The sequence below is a fragment of the Macaca fascicularis genome, chromosome 3 (genome assembly GCF_037993035.2).
Source record: "Macaca fascicularis isolate 582-1 chromosome 3, T2T-MFA8v1.1".
Lineage (NCBI taxonomy): Eukaryota > Metazoa > Chordata > Mammalia > Primates > Cercopithecidae > Macaca > Macaca fascicularis.
In genome coordinates this window covers 6,493,049-6,518,053 of record NC_088377.1, presented here as the reverse complement: position 1 = coordinate 6,518,053, position 25,005 = coordinate 6,493,049, and the positions used below count along the sequence as shown (strand labels likewise).

General features: G+C 40.2%; 1 protein-coding gene and 1 non-coding gene across 7 annotated transcripts in view; one reads left to right on the top strand and one right to left on the bottom strand.

The window, feature by feature from the left end:
- Nucleotides 1-25,005, bottom strand: part of DSCAM (DS cell adhesion molecule) — an 855,708-nt gene that overhangs the window by 477,043 nt on the left and 353,660 nt on the right. The gene's annotated exons all lie outside the window — the stretch shown is intronic.
- LOC123572656 (small nucleolar RNA SNORA51) lies at nt 8,820-8,955 on the top strand. Its single transcript, XR_006697209.1, has one exon. It is a non-coding gene; the product is annotated as a small nucleolar RNA SNORA51 (small nucleolar RNA).

Below are 25,005 nucleotides of genomic sequence, written 5' to 3'. Positions count from 1 at the left end.
CAGCCAGGAGGGCATCAAGAATCAGGTCCTAGCAATGGTGATGGTCACAGGGCACAGAGCTGTCCCCGCCTTCCCTGTTCTCCACTCCTTCTTTAAGTCTGGGCACTTCCTCCTGCCTCAGCCCTCCCTCAGGAGAACAGTGCACCTCTCACTGAGAATAGAATTCTTGATGTGGAATACTGTGGTTACTGGGCATTACATTAAGACATATAGGATAAAACAAGCTTTAAACTGTCAGCATGGCATGATACTAATTTTAGAAAGCAAAATTAAAAAAGAACAACAACAAAAGAACTACACACGCGATGCGAAAGACTCAAATAACTGATGACATGAGATGTTAACAGCTGTTTAAGCCCCAAGCTGTGCAACTTCTGGGGCTGCCATCCATGCTGTGTTCCAATGGAACCTGGACTCCCCCCTTGAACTGTTCAATACAGAGGCCCTGATTACGTATCTCTGGGGGTGAAACTGTAAGTGGATTTTATTTTTTTCTCTTAGTAACTATTTGTAGTTTTAAAACTATCCAGTGGAAACATGCATTATTTTATTATCAGAAAAAAATCTTATTATTTGTATTTGTTCCCTTATTTGTATAGTATATGAATAAGATACAGTAAAAGTTGACTATCATACCAGCTCTCATGTCTGCCTCTGAGGCTGGAAATCAAGGGCTGTTTATAGGGTTCTCTGGTGCTATGTTACTCAGAAGATTCAAAGGAAGACTGAGGCCCCCACCAGGTGGAAGGTAAGAGCCTATCAATGACTTGGTTTTGTGATACTGTGTCCCATGTCCTCATTGCCCATTTCACAGGTAACAGGAAATATGGGAAAGTCTTGCAGCAACTTTGAGAAGAATGAGTTAGAAAAACCAGTGGAAGTGGATCTAGCCTACCATCCCTCACACAGTACAGAGACCCAAACCATGACAGGCAGCTGGGTTCAAAACCTGCCAGAGATTCAGCACAGTTTGAAATGACTTTTTTTTTTCTTTTTTGCAATTTTACAAAAGAAAACAGGACAGAGCTATTTCCATGTAGCTGAGTATTCTCTTACATGCTAAAAGATTTCTTCCAGTTATTTTTAGCCAGTTTATTTGCTATTTGATAAGAATAGGAAAGTCTAGGGAAAGTCTATGATTTATTCATAGCATTCTGAGAAAAAAAGAGTCTGGTAAATTCTAAGAAGTCTATTAGTCAGAGCTTTCTCATTCCCTTTACAACAGCTGGTGGCTTGCTTAAACTGCCTTATGGAATTTCAGAGAATACCTCTAAAAGGTAAATACTATAATGAATGTTCTACACTTGATAAACATTTGGAGTGCCTTAATTTTCCCACCTGTTTACAGGGACTCTTACTAAGAGAACAGGCTGTTGCTAAGGTCTGGGGTGGCTGTCAGAAACTTCTAGCTTCAAATATGCCAATTAAATTGCTCTTTGGGGAAGCTCGGCTCATCACGTGAAATCACTCAGGGAGTTGCTCTATGATTATGATATGCAGTGCTTCTCATTTAAAATCCCACTATGCTCCCCATATCCAGTCCCTCTACGTGTGGTGATAACAACATTCTTGACTTTTAACACTTCACCAACAACTCTATTAATCAAAGTGTGTGTCTATAGGAGATGAGCAAAGTAGCTGTATCTGACTCATTTTCATTCAAGAAGATGTTCAAAGTGATGCAAAGAACCACACACGCACAAAACAAGATATAAAGACACTGCTGCAAAGTGAACCATGGGTAGAATACTCTTGAACTGACTTGTGCTTTTTTTTCCCCAGATTCTTAAAGATTTACTGAAGGAGATTTGTTACTAATGTACTTCATGCTTGCATTTCAAAAATACGTAATGCATTTTATAAGCTGCTCTGTTAATCTCAAAGACGAATAAGCATCAGCAAGGCTTAGCTACCAACTGATCTCAAGCTCATGCGCGAGGGGACAGTAACGACGCTCATCCCACCTGACTTTGAGATAAGCAAGAAAGAATGAATATTCTAGCAAATAAAATCTTCAATTTGAAAGGTTAGATACCATTTCTCAGAACTTGCTACTGCCTGGGACGTCCATGATAAACATGAAAAATACCAGTGGGAGTCCCAGACTCACTTCATGGAGGAAAAATAAAACAAGCCAACATTGTTTTTACCACTTATTTGCTCCTCCTTGCTTCATTGGAAAAATCAAGTGGCTCAAACAAAATCGGCTTCATTCAGCTATAAAGTGCTTAAATGGTGTTTGATAACCAATGACAGCAGATTCAGGAGAGTTAGCAGCCCTTTCACGTTTCCAACACCATACTGTCGAGTTTGTATATATGGCCAAAGAAAATGTGGATCTGTGATGAGGACTATGTGTCAAGATTATTTAAAGCAAAGAGCCAGTAACAGTGGGTAAGCTATAGTAAGAAAATTCAGGAATCACTAGGTATATCCAGGAAAAAACTGCTACATGGGAAACATCAGATTGGTGGTTATAAAGGGAAAAAGATATATTTTCTTATTCTCTTACTAAAATATCAACTTTAACCATAATACAAAAAATATTGGCCTAGTGGTAATCAAAAAAGGGAAAAAATTATTTGTCCTATATTACTAAAACATTAATCACAAATACAAAGCATATTATTAGAGAAGTTACACTTTGATTGGGAAATAGACTTTCTATGTTAAAATAACAGCCACAACTTGGCCGGGCACGGTGACTCATGCCTGTAATACCAGCACCTTGGGAGGCTGAGGTGGGCGGATCATGAGGTCAGGAGTTCGACACCAGCCTGACCAACATGGTGAAACCTTGTCTCTACTAAAAATACAAAAATTAGCCAGGCATAGTGGTGCACGCCTGTAATCCCAGCTGAGGCAGGAGAATTGCTTGAACCCTGGAGGGGGAGGTTGCAGTGAGCCGAGATCACGTCACTGCATTCTGGCCTAGTGGCAGAGCTAGACTATGTCTCAAATGATGATGATGATGATGATAATAATAATAAATAAATAAATAAATAACAGCCACAACCATTCAATACCAGTAGCAGATTTCAGAAAATAGTCCTATGCATCATTAAAGCATATAGCTCTTCTATTTGTCTTATGGGTAAAAAATACAGCATTTACATTTTCACATACACGCTGCTGTATTTCTATAGCAGGCAAATCATGTACTCTAACGTCTGTCTTACATTTGTGAATATAACTTACATTTACAGCTGGATGTGGTGACTCACATCTGTAATCTCAGCTCTTTGGGAGGCTGAGGTGGGTGGATCACTCGAGCTCATTAGTTTGGGACCACCCTGGGGAACATAGTGAAACTCCTTCTCTACAAAAAATACAAAAGTTAGATGGGCATGGTGTTGTGCAACTGTAGTCCCAGCTACTCGGGAGGCTGAGGCAGGAGGATCTCTTGAGCCTGGAAGGTGGAGATTGCAGTGATCATGCCACTGCACTACAGCCTGGGTGACAGAGCACAGCAAGACCCTGTCTCAAAAAAAAAAAAATGTATAAATAAAAATAAATTGCATTCACAGGAGACTGCTGGAGCTGCCCTGTGGACAGACCATCATAGAGCAGCTTTCTCTGTATACCCTTGCCCCTCCGTTCCTGCATACAGGCCCTTTTCCTGAACTGCTCTCCAAGAGCACCAATCCCTGGAGCTTTGCAACCAAAAGCCACCAGTATTTGCTAAATGCACCTGTGGGAAAATGGGTAGAGTTGAGTCACTTTTATTTTGCTAAGTGGAACCACCCTACTTGGAGAGAGTATGTTTAATTTGGTTGTAGAGGAGAGAATGGAGTGTGGACACAGTGTGGGTCCCAGCAGATTCCATTCTAGGAATTTCATCACCGATTTATTTAATTTCTGACTCACACTGTCAGGCAGGGAAGAAAACATGAACTGTAAGTATTTACCATTCTGAGTCACTTCTATTTGCGAAAGCAAATAACCATTGCTTTTGTAACTTTTACAAAAGAAATAAATCAATAGTGAAATTACTAAAATGGAATATGCTGACAGCCACGCTGCATCCACACTTTAAATGGGAATTAATATGCTATTTATAAATCAAAAAAAGAAGGGAAAGATCTAAAAAGTCAATTTTTGGATTATTAGAATAACTCTATTATGTATTTCAAATGCAAATTGGTAACGGTAAAAGATCCCAAGCACAGGTTAATTTAAATCAAATTAAAAATGCTAACTAGTTTGGCATTTAAACATGGAGATAAACAACATTTTAAAATTAGTATTGTTGTTGTTGTTATCATTATTACTATTATTTAAAGACAGAATCTTGCCCTGTCGACCAGACTGGAATGCAGTGGTGCAGTCATAGCTCACAGTAACTTCAAACTCCTGGGCTCAAGGGAAGCACCTGCCTAAGCCTCTTGAGTCACTCAGACCACAGGTGCAAACCACCACAGCGGGCTAATTTATTTATTTATTTATTTATTTATTTATTTTTAAATTTTTATTTATTTATGTTTTTTTTTTCACTTTTTTATAAAGACAAGGTCTTTTTCTATTGCCCAGGCTGGTCTCAAACTTCTGGTCTCAAGTAATCCTCTTGCCTCAGCCTCCCAAAGTGCTAGGATTACAGGCATAAGCCGTTGTGTCCAGCCAGAAAAACAATATTTTGACAAAAGGAATGATGGCTAAATACTACATTTCTAAGGTAAATTTTTGGTTATTAAAAATTTTTTGGCCGGGCGCAGTGGCTCAAGCCTGTAATCCCAGCACTTTGGGAGGCCGAGACGGGCGGATCATGAGGTCAGGAGATCGAGACCATCCTGGCTAACACGGTGAAACCCCGTCTCTACTAAAAAATACAGAAAAACTAGCCGGGCGAGGTGGCGGGCACCTGTAGTCCCAGCTACTTGGGAGGCTGAGGCAGGAGAACGGCGTAGACCCGGGAGGTGGAGCTTGCAGTGAGCTGAGATCCGGCCACTGCACTCCAGCCTGGGCGACAGAGCGAGACTCCGTCTCAGAAAAAAAAAAAAAATTTAAATTTGGTAAAATGACCTGAACGTGGGTAAGCTCCCTAATACCTAAAACACAAAGTTATTGTTGTTTCCTCTGTGTACAAAATTGCAACTTGTCCTCATTGAAGAGTGGTTTTTTTCTCTAAAATTCTTCATATTTTTGGAAGTTGATGTCAGTCCGTGAGTGTCACTTGTTACATACGCAAGGGAAGAACTTTCATCAGGCCCTCAGTTGCCAAAAGCACAGTCATTTGCAGCCATAAATTCCAAGAAAATAAAACAGAAAGTAGAATTCAAAAGGAGTTCAGGCCGTGAACCCTAATGCCCAAGATGTCACACCTCTCTCCTCTTTCCTACTTGTATATTGATTAGCAAAGGGTCTTTTTCCAAGACTCTTTTCTTTCACACTGGAGAAATAACTGCTAGATCCTTGCCAAGTATCCAAAGGAGATTTCATTTTCTATTTTTCACTGGGAGGAGGTGAGGGAATGACATCTCCCCTTTGTTCCTCTGACTCAGAGCCTGGGGCCTGAGCCTGGTTTCCCAAAAGGCCTGTGTACGTTCACCCCAATGGCAAATGCCAATATGCAGTGGGTTCAGAATGATGAGGAAAACCAGACACAGACATGAACCCAGTGAATAAGCAGCATTTCACACACAGTGACCACTACTTAGTAAAATTTCTATGAAAGAGCTCATATGTAATCACACTGAAAAACAGAAACGAGGCCCGAGCACAACGCCTTCATACTCTGTGAAGTTATAAAAATTTTATACATGCATTCTGAAGCCAAACAAAACTAGAACAGAAAGCAAACTTTATTAGAAATGCTAGAACAGAAAGCAAACTTTATTAGAAATGCTTTGATTTTTCTCTAAAAGAATCTAGGCTGGGTGAGGTGGCTCACACCTGTAACCCCAGCACTGTGGGAGGCCGAAGTGGGCGGATCACGAGGTCAAGAGATCGAGATCATCCTAGCTAACACGGTGAAACCCCGTTTCTACTAAATATACAAAAAATTAGCCAGGCATGGCGGCATGCACCTGTAGTCCCAGCTACTCAGGAGGCTGAGGCAGGAGAATCGCTTGAACCCAGGAGGCAGAGGTTGCAGTCAGCTGAGATGGGCCCACTGCACTGCAGCCTGATGACAGAGCGAGACTCCGTCTCAAACAAACAAAAAAAAAGAATCTAAAACTGCCCCCTGCACTCTAAAATAACAAAGAAAGCACTATGAAATCACTAATGAGTATAGCCAGGTTCAATATAGAAATAAACGCTATATAGGCTATGCTTCTAAAAAAAAAGACTATGAAATTGAAGGGAGAATTTATTAATTCAACAGAGATAGTAGTTTTATGAGGAATATTCTAGTGGCATTTTATACATGACTGGTTGTTACACTGTAATAAGTCCTCCTTTTAGGAATTAATATATATCAATTTTTAAATAATAAGTTGCTCAAAATGTTAGTATTGTTGACCAAAACTAAGACTGTCGAGGCCTGATACCGGTTTGATAAACATTTGTTGGAAATCAAACGTGACGATTGACAAAGGTTTATTGGAAACTAAATGTGAGGACTGACTCAGGAAGTCAACAAAAGTCGGGTATGTTCCAGAGGTGGAAGGCCTTTATAAGAAAGTTTAGAAGGAAGGGAACTCCTCACACCAGAGCTGTCGTTTTTCACTGGCGGGTACGTTACAGAAGTTACAATCATTGGCTACAGACTGCAACATACAGGTTAAAGGGTCTGTGTGCAAGACCATCAGCCAGACTTCCTGATTCTGAAACAAATCAGGATACTTTTCAGTGTAAGTTACATAGTAAACAGTATGTCAACAATCTGAGGAACTCCTGATAAGACCCCACCCAGGGACCGGATGTTGCCATGGATCACAAGACCTCTGCCAGATGGGTTAATTTGGAAGCCTGCCAAATCTGACCCATAGGTTATCAGTATGGTGCTTATTCATGTATTCTAATAAAAGCAAGAAATTTATGTTTGAGAAAATCATGTCATGTTTCTTTTATAGTTTAAAAAATCTACAAAATTCCTGACCTTTAAAAAATGTATCAGACTTGTTTTTGCACTGTTCCCATAGGTGTTAATAATAAAGGTTGGATTTATTTGGGAGAATAATAAAATTATATTCATTTGTGTCATTCTCTTCATGGTATATTGCTTTATAGTTCATAAAGTGCTTTCACATTTTCTGACTCACTTTTGAGAAAAGAGGAAAGCAGAACAGATATGATATAATCTTTATTTTATAGATAAATAGGAATTTTCCCACAGCCCTCAAGTTAAAAGGGCTGATAAAAAGTGACATTAAAAATACATTCACATATAGATAAAATTTTAAATGCAAGAAATTCAGCTTAATGTAAGTTATTACATTAATTTCTTGATTAGAGTATCAATGTCACAGCTCTTATTGAAAAATAAATGTCATAAATTTAGCGTATGTTACTTAATAACAAAAATATTCAAAATGAATGTGATTATGGTTAACTTTACCATTTCTCCAAAGAAAAGGCTTCCTCAACTAAAAACATGGAAAAGATGAAACTAGAATCACTAATGTTATTTTCAGTTCTAATATTCCATGAGTCTACAAACTTTATAATTCTTTATAAAGTTACAATCCTGCACTTCCAGTAAAACAGTCTCTTTGCACCTCTGCCTATACATAAGTCACTCTTTCACCAACCTACAAAACGTATTCTATTTGAGTTCTTGCTTTTGGGGGAAACACCTGCATGCAAAAAGCTTTCTCCAATGAGAAAGGCAAGGGAGACAGGTTGCACTGTTTTGCAAGAAGAGACTGTGTGTGTTTGCAGGAGGAAATTAACAAAGCAGTGATCTTTCCCTCCCAATTATACAATTCAGTTATCACACACAAGAAGAAACTCCCTTGTTCGTTATGTCGAGTGAACCTTGTTCTTTCTTACAAAACTGAGTCTATTTTCTTTCATATCTGTTATTCCACAAACACTGACTTCACACCGACTCTGGGAAATCACCCCACTGCACACTGGGGATACAACAGCAAGCAGAGAGGTAGGTTTACTCTCCTACTAAATCTCATCTCTATTACTTCACGTCATGGGAAATTATGGGTATCTTGTGATGTTCCGGACTCTCAAACGTCAGAGACCTGTGAATGAAGGAGTGAAACCTGGTGATCCTCAAAGCCTGTAGGAGAAGGGGGAGAGGAGAGAGTGGGAGGCTGTCTTCACATTGATGGCATTGTTCTGTCTCCATCTATTGCCGAGGGCCAGTAGAGGTCAGAATATTCTTAGCAGATTATCGACTTCTGACTATTTGATTAATCAATGATAGAAATTGTTGTCCATTTGTCGATTTGTACCTTTGCTCAGTGAAGTTATCACAGTGAATTTATACTACCGTACAGTTAGATGCCATAAAAGTAATAGTGCGCTAACCTCCCTTGTTCACACCTGGGCAAGGCCTCTCCTGAGACCCATTAACAGCACAACTGCGTCCCTAGTGGCCACTCCCAGAACTGCAGGGAAGGGAAGGGACCGTAGAAAATTCTCAGCTTCAATGCTTGCCCATTTCCTCCACTATTTTTTTGTTTTTATTTTTTTGAGACGGAGTTTCACTCTTGTTGCCCAGGCGGCAGTGCAATGGTGCAGTCTCGGCTCACCGCAACCTCTGCCTCCCAGGTTCAAGCAATTCTCCTACCTCAGCCTCCCGATTAGCTGGTATTACAGGTATGTGCCACCATGCCCTGCTAATTTTTTGTATTTTTAGTAGAGACGGTGTTTCTCCATGTTGGTCAGGCTGGTCTTGAACTCCCGATGTCGGGTGATCCACCCGCCTTGGCCTCCCAAAGTGCTGGGATTCTTACATTGACTGCATAGAAAGAGGAGAGAAAGTAACCTACCTATCCCATACATACTTCAGCCCAGGTCCTGTGCCTGATCTGTAATGTGAATGAAGAGTCATGGATAAAGGAAAAGAAAAAAAGAAAGGAAGAACTATCTTGGGAACAACAAAATTTAAGAACACAACTATGCATATATGTCTTAGTCTGTTTGGTGCTGCTATAAGGGAATACATGAGGATGGGTAATTTACAAAGAAAAGATTGATTTGGCTTATGGTTCTGCAGGTTGTGCAAGAAGCACGGCACCAACATGTGCTTCTGGTGAGGGCCTCAGGGAGTTTCAAATCATGGTGGAAGGTGAAGAGGGAGCAGGCAGGTCACCCGACCAGAGAAGGAGCAAGAGTGATGGTGGGAAGTGTCAGTCTCTCTAAAACAGCCAGCTCTTGCATAAACTAATAGGAAAATAACTCACTCATTATCACAGGGATGCCACCAAGCTATACATGAGGCATCTGTCCCTATGACCTAAACACCTTCCACTATGCCCCACCTTCATCATCAGGGGCCAAATTTCAATATGAGATTTGGAGGGACAAATATCCAAACTATGTCAACATGGATGTTGAATGAATGGACAGAATAAAAGAAAAATAACATATTAGACATAAAATTTAAAAATAAAAAACTTTATGTAACAACAACAACAACAAAACATAAGTGAAGTCAAAAATAGTCAAAATATCCTCCAGGCACCAGATCACAGACTGGAACAGAAAATAGAAAGGCACTTCATTAATTTTCAAGGCTTTGCACTCAAAACTGCTAGGTAAGCAATGCAGTGAGAGATTGCACACAGATTTCATAAGAAACCTCCAAGGCCATTTGTGTGATCAGGACAGACAACCTGGGCATGAACTTGGAGGCACACATTTTTCTTCAAAAAATGTGCCAAAATGAAAGCAACCCCCCAAAATAATTTAAGAGTAACAGTGGCAAGTGCAAAGAAAACTGGACAAGTATGGTGAACCCTACTCCTTATTCCCAAAGAGATACAGGACAGCTGTTGCAGAGCCCCGCATGCTCAATTTACAATTCCTGGATCGTTTTTCCACCCTGTTTTCACTGAGCCAGGGAGCCACGCAATGCTTCATCATCCCAGGGAAAATGAACAAGGCCGTCTTATTAACTGGGCTACATCACCCTTTTTCCTCTTAAAACAGAGCTCACTGTTAGAAACTCACACTGGATTAGCGAGAAAATGCTCCAGGCTTCAACTTAACACATCAGAAAATCAGAGTTTATCTCCTAATTTAAAATAAACCATGTATTTTTGGTTCTTTGTTTTCCTTTTTGACAATGCATAAAATGGACAGAGATTTCAGTGAACAGCAGACAGACAATTCAGGTTGCACCAATGCATATTCCAATGTTCTGTGGCAACATCTAATAGTGTAAATAAGATGAAAAAACTAATGATCCTTTATGAAAGATTTTGTTTTCTTTATGGGGCACGATAATGGCATGCACAAATGGACCCTGCAGAACAATTTGCTTTCATTCCTTAGTTTTGCTCTTATGCTAGTAAATGTGGGATTAATGTATAATGTCTGTGAAACATTCATAATTATTAAACCATCAACAGAGCTTATCAAATCCCACATATTCCTCTCCAGTGAGCTTTTTAAAGGGAACAACTTTGATTTCGAGTATAAAGATGTGGAGTGGGTCAGTTGATGATTCTGTCCCCAAATTGCGGCAAGGGTGTTGTCTTGGAAGGAAAATGAAAAGCTAAACTAATGCAGCCTATAGCTTTTGATGAAAGGACATTTTTCAAATTTTCGGAAGCAAAGTTAAGAAAAGATTACTTAGAAATTGGCACTGCTTAAAAATATTGGTATATCCATAAAGGCAACTTCTTATTTCAGAATATTAGTAGGGTAACTCCTACTATAATCTGAAAACTAAAGAAGTATATATTTACAAGTGTTGTCGTAGATTTTTAAAAAGTCTTGGAATTCATTTAAGAAAAAATTAAAATAAATTTTGCACACTGTTCCTTTTTCTTGAAAAAGAGTTTTTGCCTAAAGCTATAGACTGCATTAACTTATTGTTTTGAAAAAAATATATACAAATGAAGGAAGAATTACAAGAATAGTACAATAAACTGTAGCATACCTTCCTCTTCCACTCACCACTTGATGACAAGTTGCCTCATTTTCTCCATTGCTTTCCCTTTTTCTCATTCTAATGAAAACAATTATTGTTGCTGCTGAACAATTGGAGAGTAAGTTGCATACATGACGTATCTTTCTCCCCAAAGGTTTCAACATTATCCTCTGAGAACAAGGAGGGTCTTTTATACAACCACGGAACGGTGATCAATTTCAGAAAAAAATTAAAATTTAACTGTGATGGTCTTTGATTTGAAAGACTTAGAGGAGTATTGTAAAACTCCAATTGAAGGTAAAAATACTTTTAAAAATTACAATCTTTTCTGACTCCTCACTCACAACAAAGTAAAAGCTTCACAAGGGCAAATATTCGACTTCATTCCCGGGTGCGCAAGCCCTCCCAGGAGAGCTTCACACTCAGTACACTCATAGGCAATGTTAACTGATTTCAAAAATTATTCCTCAGACAATATTTAATTATTATTAAGTATCTCATGTGTCTAGTATAGTATATTAAATCATTCTTGACTATGTTTAACATCAAGAAGGTTGCTATGACCCATATTCTTGGGAACATGATATACTTTTTAAAGGATACTACAAAACTTTCTTTTTCTTCATAGATAACCCTCAAAGACTCACCTAACTCTTGACTTCTTTTGAAATATGTTCTGCATGTGTGCTGCTGATTTGGATTTTAACATTTTAACATTTGGATTTTAACATCTAGTGGTAGCATCTAATAAGGTGGTTCACATTTCAGGTTGATTAAAGGATCATTTAATAATTTTATTTTTTATCTCCCCCACCACACACACACACACACACACACACACACACACAGATCTTTCAAAAGAAAACCAAGTACTCGCTCCAAACTGACCTCTATTAAAATTAATTTTTTAATAACTGCTTGGTTTTATCACTACTTCCCCAAATGCTAATTAATTCTAACTCTAAACTATGTAATTATAATACTTCTGATGAAATACAAATTATCTGGTGCCCCCGGGGTGAACAAGTTAGAATGTATTTCATGTTCCATTCAACAGAGGAAAGGGATATTTCTCAGACCATGGGAACAACGTAGCAGCCTCACTGGCTCCCCTCCCCCAAACACTGGCAGTTCCTGTTTCTTCCTCTTTAGCAGGAAGACGGGAACAGAGTTGACAGTTGGCATCCAGTCAGTTTAATGCCTCTCTCCATGGGGCTGTGAGGAACGGTGGCATGCCAAGTTATTTTTGGCCAGGCACGGCAACACACAGAGCCTTCAGGAGCCTTCATTTAGGCAGTGGCGGCCAATGTACCTGCAGAATGTGAATTGACGTTGCCATGGAGATAGAACAACTCTTCCCGGTTCTGTCAAAATCCATCTCTATCTGCAACTAGGCAGAGGTCAGCAAGGAAAGAAACACAAGTGCCAGGGAGAACATTCGAGAAGGGAAGGACTCTGCAGTGCCCCAGTGTGGGAGAAATTTGATGGGCTTTTTCTGCTAGCGTTCATATACACCATTGTGTTTCAAATCCAGATCTGTTTATTCATTAGACAGTAGCAAATCCGGATACACACACACGCACATGCACCATATACATATACACACACACACCTTATATATTTATATAATATATATTCACTGTACTCTTTGTGTAAATATACATATATATACACACATACATATATACCATATATTAACATATGTATATATACCTAATATACTCTGTGTATGCATATATATGTATTAAATATATGCACACACATATATACCCCCACACACCTTACGTATATATACACTGTATATATTTACATATAAATACTAATGTACCTATTCACTTTGTATACTCTCTCTCTGCATATACATATATATGCACCCCCACACACATACACTTTGTGTATATATATATGTTTATGTATTTAAATACTTATATATAAATGCAAATGTACATATTCACCTTATATAGTCTCTGTATATACATATATCTACACATACACATATACCAACATACACACATCTATACACACACACACAAACAACACACACATACACACATTTTCTTCTGGAACCCAAAGCCAGCCTTTGCAGGCTGCCATATAACATTGTTAGGGTCTCATTTTTAGCAAGTTTTTGCACAAGGTTGACTCAGATAATCTCTAAGCCGTCCTTTTCTGATATGTCTATGACGCCATTTAACATTCTGCTTTCAGTCTTAATGTGCATTAGCCTGTTCTACCTGGAACTTCAACAAAACCATGAAAACAGGACAGTGCATGCCATAAGAACACAAAAATAAGAGCTGTGAAAAAAACCAAAGTGCTTCCTCTCTGATCCCCTCTTTGGGATGCAGTTCAGGGCGCTGCTGTGGGCACTGAGACCTGCCTAGGCTTAACTCCCGAGGTGGCAGGAGGAAAGTGACAGTGCTGTGTCTCTGGCAGACTCTCATTACTGGAAATGTGTTGCTGCTGCCTGTTTCTGAGTTCAGCCTGGGTCCAGCCCAGTGCTCTCATTTTTAATCACCTGTTTGGTCCTGCACATGGCTCTGAGTGTGAGCTTCAGCCCGAGTGCCAGCCTCTGGGTCCTATGCTTTCCTGGACTCGGCAGACTCTTGCTTCACAGAGATCTGGGTGCTTCATGCAGAGGGCAGGCACACCTTGGGTCCAGGGACACAGGGGACCAAGGAGGGCACATAGAACCTCTGTGATGGGTATTAGTGAACCTCAGTGCTGAGTATTCTTAAACACAGAGTGAATAGCCGATATTCCAATTCAATAGGAATCTGTGTGTGCATTCCAATGGACCCTTGAGTTCTGACCATTTGCAAGACTCTGAAGGCCTGAGATGTGTCCTGTCTTGCTGGGTGAGGCACAAGCCCAGTCCTCTGCTGACATGTGGCAGCCAGTCTGTCAAAGAGCCTCGCAGACCATCTGCACATATTTTCAATGCAGTTTGCCCTTATATACATATATTCACCACCTAATACCTTAAAATTGTACTTCATTGAATTATAGGAAGAATATTCATCCATCATGATAAAACTGTGCATGGTTTAACAGTGGGATATGTTCTGATAAGTACGTCATTAGGCAATTTCATTATCATGCAAATATCATAGAATGTGCTTATGCAAACCTAGATGGCATAACCTACTACATGCTTAGGCTTTATTGTGTAGTCTGTTGCTCCTAAGCTACTAGCCCGTATAGCATGTTACTGCATAAATATTGTAGGCAATGGGAACACAATGTTAAGTACTTCATTTCTAAACATACCCAAGCATAAAAGTGTTACAATAAAATGCAGTATTATAATCTTATGGGACTATTGTCATACATGTAGTCCGATGTTGACTGAAATGTCATTATGTGGTACATACCTGTATTTATGAATCTGGTAATTCAAGAAAATGTCCAGATAGCCCTTTATTTTACTCTTCCTAGGTGTGTATAAATATATGATGATGAGTGTTATGTGTGAGCTTGGCTAGGCTGCAGCAATACCTACTTATTTCATCAAACACTAATCTGGGTATTGCTGTGAAGGTATATTGTAGATATGCTTAACATCTACAATCCAGTCAGTTGAGAACCTTATGGAAAAAAAAAAAATCTCAGTGCTATGGTCTGAATGACTGTATCTGCCCAAAATTTGTGTATTGAAATTCTTACCTGCAAGGTGATGGTATTAGGAGGTGGGGATTTGAGAGCCCTCATGAGTGGTTTTGTGCCCTCTTAAAAGACACCTGAGAGAGACCCCTCGCCCCTTTGGCCATCTGAGGATAAAGCAGGAAGGCGCTGTCTATGAACCAGTGAGTGGGTCCTCCTCATCAGATACTGGATGTGCTGGTGCCTTGTTCTTGGATTTCTCAGCCTCCAGTACTGTGAGGAAGAAATTTCTATTGTTTACAAGCCACCCAGTTTATGGTATTTTGCTGTGACAGCCCAAATAGACTACGATACCCAGAGGAGAAATTCTGACTCAAGACTGTAACATAAAAATAGAAATCCTTCCTGAGCTTCCAGCCTCTTGCTCTGCCCTATAGATTACAGACATGCCAACCCTACAATTGTGTGGGCCAATTCCTTAAAGTCTCTGTCTGTCTCTGTGTGTGTGTGTGTGTGTGTGTGTGTGTGTGTGTGTGTGTACATACACATATAAAATACCCTGTTGATTATTGGTTCTAGGTAACTTGAATCACTAGGGTAGTTTAAATCAAATCATAAAATACATGACCTTCCTTCATACATCATTCTAGACTCCAAACTTTGTTGCCCCTGACTCCTAATATAAGCATATATTTATATTATTTGAGATCTTGCATCTATCAGAAGGCATTTAACGACTCTAAATGAGTATGTTTCCTTAATGACATTATTCATTTGCCCTAAATTATATGTGAAGTAGATTAGCTTGCAATCGTGGAATAAATTTCTCCTGGAATAAATTCTAGGAGCCATAAAACTACAAACTTCCAGTTGAATTTTGGCAGTATACTTACTTGCTCCCATTCTAAAGGCACACAGGTCAGTAGTTATACCTTACTTTAAATACTATCTTTCTGCAAGAGAAAATAATTCTCTGCAATAAGTATAGCAAGTCAATTAAGAGGAGCAGGATTCAATGCAATGCTATTATCTTCCAGAAAATATGCTTTTCACGAAAGTATTTCAAAATCAAAGATTGCTGTCAACAATTTAAATGCATTAAATATTTTTATATTTGATAGGTTCTTGAGGAGGAAATAAAACACAAACACTAATGTGAGAATGGATGAAAATATATGTAGTGTGTGGCCGGGCACAGCAGCTCACACCTGTAATCCTAGGACTTTGGGAAGCCAAGGCGGGCGGATCATGGGGTCAGGAGTTTGAGACCAGCCTAGCCAATATGGTGAAACCCCATCTCTACTAAAAATACAAAAATTAGCCAGGCGTGGTGGTGCACGCCTGTAGTCCCAGCTACCTGGGAGGCTGAGACTGGAGAATTGCTTGAACCTGGGAGGTGGAGGTTGCAGTGAGCCGAGATTGTGCCACTGCACTCCAGCCTGGGCAACAGAGTAAGACTCTCTCTCTCTAAAAATAAATAAATAAATAAATAAACAAATAAATAAATAAATAAGTAAATAAAGATACGTAGTGTGACATAGTGTATATATAAGGAATTGCAAATAATTGTGTTTGAGTTAGCACAAGAGAACTGAGCTTAAATGGCCTCTGCTTGTTTGCTTAAAAATATCACATGTACCCCATAAGTATGTACAAATATTATGTATCACTAAAAATTTAAAAAGACTTTCATAGATTCTAATAAAATAAAATTTCAAACAACTTAAAAGCACTCTTTCTGTGTTTTACAATAATTCAAGAATCCCTACTGTACGCAGAACAGAGGTTCTCCACCGGGGTCATTTTTGACCTTCTGAGGACATTTGGGAATGCCTGGAGACATTCTTGGTTGTCACAACTGGGAGTGAGAGGGTGGGTGGTACTGACATCTTGTGAGTAGAGGCCAGGGATACTGCTCAACATCTTAAAATACACAAGACATTTCCTTTGGACGTATATTCAGGAGTGAAAGTACTGGATCATATGGTAGGTCCACTTGTAGTTTTTTGAGGAACCTCTATACTTTTTTCCATAATGGCTTTACTAATTTATATTTCCACTCACAGTGTGTAAGGGTTTCCTTTCTCCACATCCTCAGAAATCCTTGTTATCTCACCATGTCTTTTTGATAACAGCCATTCTAACTGAAGTGAGGTGATACCTCACTGTGGTTTAGACTTGTATTTCTCTGATGATTAGTGATGCTGAGAATGTTTTCATATACCTGCTGTCCATTTGTATGTCTTTTTTTTTTTTGCTTATTGTTTTTTGCTGTTGATTTGAGTTCCTTATGTATTCTGAATATTAATCCCTCAAATATCACGTTTTCGCTCATATGTGAAATCTAAAATCGATCTTATAAAACTAGGGAATAGAACAGGGTAAGGAATAGGAATAGGGAGATGGGGAGTGGAGGGTCAATGGGTACAAACTTAACGATGAGAAAGGAGAAGTTCTGGTGTCCTGTTGTATGGTCTGGCAACTACAGTCAACAAAAAGGTATTGCACATTTTAAAATAGCTGTCATAGAGGATTTTGTGTGTTCCCCACAAAGAAATGATAATGTTTGAGGTGATGGATATGCTAATTATCCTGCTTTGATCATTAAACAACGTATACACATTTCAAAACATTACATTGTGCCCTATAAAAAGGTACAATAATTGTGTGTCAATTAAAATTTTTTTTAAATATATTTTTAAATGCACAGGGCAGTCCGCCACTCCCTCCCCAGGAAAAAGAATTATTTTGTTCAAAATGTCAATGAGCTGAGGTTGAGAAACTCTGCTACAGAACAAAGCTAGGCATAAGGTATGTGTTTCCCATTGGCGTATGCTGTATTAAGGAGTGAGACAGAACTCTTTATTAAAGTAAGGCCAGTATAAGCAGTCAGTAGATAGAAACCCAGTACAAACTCACAGTAAATGGCACACTGTTCTCCTTAGGAGAAGAGCTAAGCAAACAAAGCCCATTTCAGCTCAGTTACCATGAGCTGACACAAATCAACAAGAAGGGATAATAGCAATGCAATTCGTTCCACTTGATTATAGTTCATTTTGCTCAACAGGGAAGTCAAATTTGATGTTCATGATCATCAGGCATAAATCCTACAGAATGTATTTAATAAGAATGAAATGTATTTTTAACTGCCTTCATTAATTTGATTGTCCCCCCTTTAAAACAATAAATGATAACTAAATCTAGGTCACGTTTTCTCTTTGGGCCTTGGCTCCTCAGTTTCAAAAGTGGAGAGTTCTACTCTGTGAGTCCTTTAGTTCATGAATCCTTGCTGATGCAGGATACATAATTTTTCTTGAAAACGAAACAGAATTGATCAGCAGATAGGTACGGTTGCCATGAGCAAAACAAACTTCACTTTAAGAAGTTATCAAATCTCTATATCGAAAGAGGATTTTAGTCAAGAGTTTTCAAGATTCAGATGTCAAATCTTCCTGTTTCCATTCGCAACTCCATCAACTGTATCTTGCCACCTTGGTGCCCAGAGTTGAGAGGAGTCTGGTACTCAGGGCAGGGAAGGCAGAAGCACATATCTGCCTGCCACATGTAATTGTCACATGTGGTAGGAAGTCAATAATCGACAACATAATGACATTCAATGAACAATGTACACGGAAGGTAAATAAATTGTTGGTTTCATGTTTCAATTACACATAGTGCAAAGAGCTCTTCACCACGACTCTGGTGATGAAGGCTTTGCATTTATTAATTTTGTTGACCTTGGAGAAATAACTTTACTCCTCTATTGGAGTTTCCTATTGAGTAATGCTGCCAGATACCTAGACACTTTATAATTTTTAAAAAATGCATACTTTCTAATTAATGAAGGAATAGTGATACAGAAGGGGGCAGGGAAGTGTTGGGTAGAGAAGGGTGTGGTCCCTGACTAGGGCTCTACTCCCAGGCCTGTGCCCATGGACCTAGGTGAGTGCAGACATTTCTGTTTTTGTGCCCAAATGTTGCAATTCCAAAGACCACCCTGGTCCGCCACGCCCCCAACCTGTGCCTATAAAAACCCCGAGACTCTAGTAGGCACGCACACAGCAGCTGGATGTTGAGAGGAAGACATCAGTGGAAAAAGACACAAGTGGCTGGACTTCAGGAGGGATGCACCAGTGTAAGAGCACACCGACAGAAGCCAGCAGGCCATTGACCTGTGAATGCTGAGTTTGGCTGGGACAGTGGGAGGAGAGCCCCAGTGGCTGCGCGGCCCAACTCCAGGGGAAAACCACCTTCCCACTCCGACTCCCTTCTGGCTCCCCCATCTGCTGAGAGCTGCTTCCACTCAACATTCTCCAAGCCCAGGTGTGATCCGATTCTTCTGGTACACCAAGGCAAGAAATCCCGGGATACAGAAAAGCCCTCTGTCCTTGTAATAAGGCAGGAGTCTAATTAATCTGTTGCACACAAGCCACCTGCAGATGCTAAACGAATAGGGTACATGGTAACACACACACACTGGGGCCTCAGGAGCTGTGAACATTCACCTCTAGATGCTGCCATGGGGTCGGAGCCCCACAGCCTGCCCGTCTGTATGCCCTCCCCTAGAAGTTTGAGCAGTGAGGCACCAAAAAAGCCAGCCACACCCCCGTCACACGCCCTGAGAGGGAGACAAAGGGACTTTTCCCGTTTCAACAGTATCTTAAGAACTTGAGTGAATGTGTGAGCTTGATTTGATGAAAGAAATTTGGCTTATAACAAAAAATGCCAGTAGCTACCATTTAAAAAATCTTAGTGGCAGTTGGGTCCCTAAGAAAATTTATTATTTATTTTAAACAACCAGATCTCATGAGAGCTAAGAAAATTTAGATCATGAGCAAACTTGTTAGAATTTTCATGAACAAATTTTTCAAAATTTTAATCTGTCATTTTTGAATATAATAGCACAAAAAATCTAAAATTTGGAAAATTAACAGATTTTCTGAAACCTTGATTTTTAGTTAATGAGAGAATACCACAGGATAATTCTTTTTTTCCTTTTCTATGTTTTTATTTTTAAACTTGTCCGTTTTGTTTCTTTGCTTGATAAAGTAATTTAAAATATTAGATATTCCTTAAAAGGTTGAATAGAAAAAGTTACATTACATAAAATCTTAAGTGTTTATATACATAAACACTTTACACAGAGTTAAGATTTTTCAGTGCTATCTGTGTCATCATGTAGTAACAATACAAACTCTTGGTACACATGTCTGCTAAACATAGAATCTGGACAAGTCATCTAATTCATTTGTTTTTTGTTTGAGTTTTCTGGTCAAGAATGACTTTATAATAGACTCGGAAAACTTTTTTTTTTTAAAAAAGAGAGAAAGACAAATTCTTTTTGGGAAATGCAGTATTAAAAAATTCACAGGGCCAGGCGTGGTGGCTCACAGCTGTAATCCCAGCACTTTGGGAGGCTGAGGTGGGTGGATCATGAGGTCAGCGGTTCAAGACCAGCCTGACCAACATGGTGAAACCCCGTCTCTACTAAAAATACAAAAATTAGCCAGGTGTGGTGGCATGCACCTGTAATCCCAGCTACTCTGGAGACTGAGGCAGGACAATTGCTTGAACCCGAGAGGCAGAGGTTGCAGTGAGCCAAGATCACACCACTGCATTCCAGCCTGGGCAACAGAGAGAGACTCAGTCTCAAAAAAAAAAAAAAAAAAAAAAAAAAATTCATTCACAGAAGACTGTGAAATTCAAATACATTATTTTCAATTCCCATGACATTTACACCAGTGATATGCTAGAAAGATCTCAGAAAAGCTCATCATAACTTTATAAATAAATCTGTTCATACGGCTTGTGTTTTTATATACTGTTGAGTCCCAAAAGTGGATTTTATTTGTGATGTATTTAATTCATGGCAAGTATATACATGTAATCCAGCATTACATAAATATACTTAGAAACCATAAAAACTAAACTTGAAAATGACGCAGTTCCTCCAGTTTTTGGAGAATGAAGCATGCCTTCCTCTTTTCTGTCTAGCGGTGGACAGTGGTAGAGTTAGAACCAGGTCAAAACAGATGTGGTCAGGGACCAGGAGTGTGTGTGTGAGGGCCCTATAACAGCTTCACCACGGGGGTTCATCACACAAAGTAGGTCTTTGTGTTATAGATCTCCAATGTCATGAAACAAACATTCTTCAAGTGAGAAGAACAATTATACATTGCTGATAAACACTTCCCTGAATGTATCGAATGATTTGCTAAGACATTAAAACAAGTAAGTTTTCAGAGTAATTTGGTTTCCATCAAGAAGCCTTCTGTGCAAGGAGGAAACAGCCACTCTCAATGTCTTGGATCCAAGAAACTACTTGTTTGTCACCATTTCCTCTTTCCTCCTGCTAAAGAACAAGGACTTTACAATTAGATAGACTCAGCTCCCGGCTATATGGACTCAGAAAATTCACTTAATGTTTTGAGGTATCCTCATTTCAGTTTCAGCCAAGAGGGCTCCTACTGAAAACCCCTGTGGCCTTCCATCTGAGAACCTTCTCTTGGCCAGCAAACAAGACAGGGCATGAACAGACCTCAGCAACAGATATGGTGGGCTCCTGGTACCTCAGGCATTATCATTTGAAGTGTGCCGTACCAAGCCTCTCGGGGGCCCCAGGCGGGACTGAACCCCAGTTTCCCACATTAGTAAACTGCTGGACAACACCCTCTCTACTGACTTCTTTTCTTTCCCATGTCCCTTCCCCAATTTCCTAGGATACTTTTTGGGCCTGCCCCTGAAAGAAGTTCCGTACACTCCAATTCTTTTCTAGGATCTTGCTTCTGGGGAGCCCAAACTCGGAGGCTCCCATCAACCTCCCAGCTGGAGCTGGCCCCCAGAGGCAGAGCTATAACTCTGCCTCCAGCTGGGTGGCTCACACCTAAATCCTCTGAGCACTTTGCAGAACTTAGTTTTTTTCAGGGCAAGAACTTAGCAGAGAGGAGAAGGTGGGAATATTGTTCACACCTTGTTTGTGACTTACCACAAGGCCAAGCCTTGCACGGACCTGTCACTGCCTCGAATTATACCCACTTTTATTTGACTTCTTCAGGGAGAAGGGGGTGGAAGCTACTCAGAGGGATCCATCCAAGCCTTAACTGACACTGGACCTGCAACAAGAACGTGAAACTGGATGCCTTCCCCTTTTCAGGTGTGTAGAAGACAAGGACATCTGCCAAGAGAGGATGGCGTGAGAGATGGCACGGTATGTGTGGCCAGTGGGTTGGATTTAGGGAGATAATGAGAGCCCTCGAGGTATCTTCTGGCTGGCCAGGAACTTTACTTATCAGATTTTTGCAGCAGTTTGAAGAGAACCATTAGGGCACTTCAATAGAGGCCTGAAAACATTAGTTAGCTTGATTGTGGCAATCACTTCACAGTATACACATATATCAAAACATTGCATTGTATAATTTAAATACAGACCACTTTTATTTGTCAAAACCAATTAGTTAATTAAGAAAACAAAACAGAGCTCTGGATTTTATCCTGAGTCACTTTCTTAGTGGTACAAAATATGCTGGCAGGGGAACTATTTCTAAGAACGATGCTCAGAGCTTTGGAGCCAGGAGTCAAGGTGCTTCCCTGGCCTGTGTTCCTGAGCCCCTGTGAAGTCAGCATCATTTGCACTGCCTAGTGTGGCTTAAAGTCCCTGCCCTGCTGTTCCATCCCTCTGATCTTTCCAAGCAGGTGGCTCTGGCCTCTGTGTCTCTTTAAGGCATTTGCTCTGTTAAGCTCCCTTTTTCTCTGACCTTCCTATTCCTGGTAGTGTCCTACATGAACATACAGGTGAAGCTCTCACTTCCTAAATGCGTCCAGCCACACTGCCTTCAGACACAAACTACCCCATGTATGGTAGATGCCAAAACTGGCCATAATCCTCCATGTCTCCAAGTACCATAGCCTTTACAATGATCTTCACAGCTCCTCCTGTCAAGGGCCGTAGTCTTATTTTCCACTGTAGCCACATCGGGTGTCTTTGTATTTCACATTGGCCCCTAGAATGTGAAAGAAGTTGCTGTGTACCAGCACTGAGTCTAAGCTTCTGCACTCTCTCTCTGAAACCCGCTGAGCTACCATGTGGGCCAGTCTAGGGTTGCCTGCTGGACAACAGGAAACAATTATCCAGTTCCCCTCATCTCCCTAACACACAGCTGGCAACCAACCCCAGGAGAAGAGTCACCTCCCTGACAGGCAGCTGAACCTAGCTGAGAGCAGAAGAACCACCCAACTGAGCTCAGCCTAAATTGCCAATTCACACAATCATGAACTAGGCAAACAGCTATTGTTCTAAGCCACTAAGTTTTGGGGTAGTTTGTTATGTAGTAATAAGTAACAGATACACCCTGCAATAAATCCAGTGTAATTATAATGCAGTGCCTGTTTCTGCTGTCTTTGCTACTGGTGCAAAGGAAACATGAAGCTCACCTTTGCCTCTGAAGGAAGAACTGTGAGTGAAATCCTGAGACAGAAACCCTTTGTGTGGGTTTCTATGGCTCTCCTTTTTTCCTGAAGACCACCCTCCTCATAGCTGTGGAAACAGGGCAGATGATCTAATCATGCCTCTAGTCATCTCCAGGAGTTCTGCCATGTAAGGTAACATGGTCTGGCTGCCATCCATCATCTCTGTGTCTCAAAATATCACAGCTCCTTTTTAAATCTCAAAGCCAAAAAGCAAACCTTTCAACACTAGGGTTCTTCAGTGCCCAAAACCATAGTATTTCTACAATGTTCTGATGACAACTTTATAAATTATCACTGATTTAATTTCACAAAGCTCTCCATGACATAAGCACAACCACAGCCACAGTCCTGAGCCATATTTAATGGTGAAATTCAAGAATTTATTATGTGTTGGGATTTTCCTCTTTCCTCCTCTGTGTGGCTCAAATAAGGCATAAGAAAGAGACACAAAGTGAGATTCATCATATTAACTTAAGGAATAAAGTGGCTTCCTCTGAGAACTTGGCCTCCAGTTCTCATATTATATCATATTATACCCCATTATAGTAATTACTGGCCTGTTATTTTGTTAGACATTATTATACATATTTAGAGTATGTAGAAATGTTTTATAAATAGAATATGCATACCCATTGCCCCAAATTTTCTAGAACAGCATTGATTTAAAATATTCCTTCCAGTAAATACTGGATAGTGCTCTTCCTTGAACCAAGAATTTCTTCTACTTCAATCGTCATGTCTGTGACATTGCTGGCACCATAGTTTCATACTGTGGCTAAATTTTGCACATGTGCATCTTGTCTTTCTAACTAACTGGTCTATTCCTTAAGGTCACAAGCCTTGAAGGATGGTTTTATACATCTCTACTCCACTGCCAGGTACTCCATCTGTCCTTTGCTTTTGCTCAGTTGGCCTCAATAACTCACCTGCTAAGTCAATGTCTCCAGTTGCAGAGTCCTAGAGGATAAAGGGCAGAGCAGCAGCCAGCGAGGGTGAGCAGCAGTCAGAGCCTCCTCATGGACAGGATGAAAGACACATTTTGTCTTTGGCAATGTCCAGGTTTTCCTTTTTTTTTTTCTTGAGTTGGAATCTCGCTCTGTCGCCCAGGCTGGAGTACAGTGGTGCAATCTCGGCTCGCTGCAACCTCTGCCTCCTGGGTTCAAACAATTCTCCTGCCTCAGCCTCCCGAGTAGCTGGGACTACAGGTGTTTGCCACCATGCCCAGCTAATTTTTTGTATTTTTAGTAGAGACGGGGTTTCACTGTGTTAGCCAGGATGGTCTCGATCTCCTGACCTCGTGATCCGCTCGACTCGGCCTCCCAAAATTACAGGCACAAGCCACTGCTCCTGGCCCAGGCTTTCCATTTTTGGCCCCTCCTCTTCCTCAAAGCATTCCATGGCTCTCACCTCTGGGAAGGTTCTCCAGTAAGGAAGTGATCACTGTGCTCTCCAGTGCTAAGAGGTGCTAGCATGCATCTGCCATTGGTTTTGCATGTTACTATTACAAAACATGGTGCTGTTTCTTGGTGGCTGTTAAATAGTTTTACCTTTGCATATCTGCACTATCAGCTTGCGTTTATTAGGAGCAACCTTAACTATAAAGTCTTGGATCCTTACAATGCATTTCAAAAGCACATGGGCCTCCTTAATAGTTGTATGGAGCAGACCAAAGGTCTGCATCCCATCCTCAGAGACTCGCAGTACCTTCTGCTTGTCAAAGGATAGTGCACCACATATCCTTCATATCAGTACCTGCCTGGACCATAATATGATTGCAGGAGAAATGTTCAAGGTAAATTTTTAAGTATTTTTAGCTCTTTCCATATAAGAATGTTCCAGACATGACTTTGAGTTTGGAAGAATGTACATAACCACGTTCAGAACCTCCTTTTCTTTTTAGAGGAACTCTCTTTTATTATAAAACATCAGAGGATTAG